At 40.7% G+C, this 1,103-nt stretch overlaps 1 non-coding gene across 1 annotated transcript; it reads right to left on the reverse strand.

Moving 5' to 3' along the window:
* Positions 1 to 301: 301 nt before the first annotated feature.
* LOC112763612 (small nucleolar RNA R71) lies at positions 302 to 405 on the reverse strand. The gene has a single exon (XR_003182906.1). It is a non-coding gene; the product is annotated as a small nucleolar RNA R71 (small nucleolar RNA).
* Between the last annotated feature and the right edge of the window lie 698 nt (positions 406 to 1,103).

Below are 1,103 nucleotides of genomic sequence, written 5' to 3' on the forward strand. Positions count from 1 at the left end.
CATTGGAGCCAATAACTTTGAGCTGAAACCTCAGCTAGTTGCCTTAATGCAACAAAACTGCAAGTTTTATTGACTTCCATCTGAAGATCCTTATCAGTTTTTAACTGAGTTCTTGCAGATCTGTGAGACTGTAAAGACGAATGGAGTTGATCCTGAAGTCTACAGACTCATGCTTTTCCCTTTTGCTGTAAGAGACAGAGCTAGAATATGGTTGGATTCACAACCTAAGGATAGCCTGGACTCCTGGGATAAGCTGGTCACTGCCTTCTTGGATAAATTCTTCCCTCCTCAAAAGCTGAGCAAGCTGAGAGTGGATGTTCAAACCTTCAAACAAAAAGATGGTGAATCCCTCTATGAAGCTTGGGAAAGATACAAGCATCTGACCAAAAGATGTCCATCTGACATGTTTTCAGAATGGACCATATTAGATATATTCTATTATGGTCTATCTGAATTTTCAAAAATGTCATTGGACCATTCTACAGGTGGATCTATTCACCTTAAGAAAACGCCTGAAGAGGCTCAAGAACTCATTGACATGGTTGCAAACAACCAATTCATGTATACTTCTGAGAGGAATGCCGTGAATAGTGGGACGCCTCAGAGGAAAGGAGTTCTTGAAATTGATACTCTGAATGCCATATTGGCTCAGAACAAAGTGTTGACTCAGCAAGTCAACATGATCTCTCAAAGTCTGAATGGATGGCAAAATGCATCCAACAGTACTAAAGAGGCAGCTTCTGAAGAAGCTTATGATCTTGAGACCCCTGCCATGGCAGAGGTTAATTACATGGGTGAACCTTATGGAAACACCTATAACTCATCATGGAGAAATTATCCAAATTTCTCATGGAAGGATCAACAAAAGCCTCAATAAGGCTTTAACAATGGTGGACGCAATAGGCTGAGCAATAGCAAGCCATATCCATCATCTTCTCAGCAACAGACAGAGAATTCTGAACAAAACACTTCTAATTTATCTAATCTAGTCTCTGATCTGTCAAAAGCCACTTTCAGTTTCATGAATGAAACAAGATCCTCCATCAGAAATCTGGAGGCACAAGTGGGCCAGCTGAGTAAGAAAGTCATTGAAACTCCTCCCA

The sequence above is a fragment of the Arachis hypogaea genome, chromosome 2 (assembly GCF_003086295.3).
Source record: "Arachis hypogaea cultivar Tifrunner chromosome 2, arahy.Tifrunner.gnm2.J5K5, whole genome shotgun sequence".
NCBI classification, from domain to species: Eukaryota; Viridiplantae; Streptophyta; class Magnoliopsida; order Fabales; family Fabaceae; genus Arachis; species Arachis hypogaea.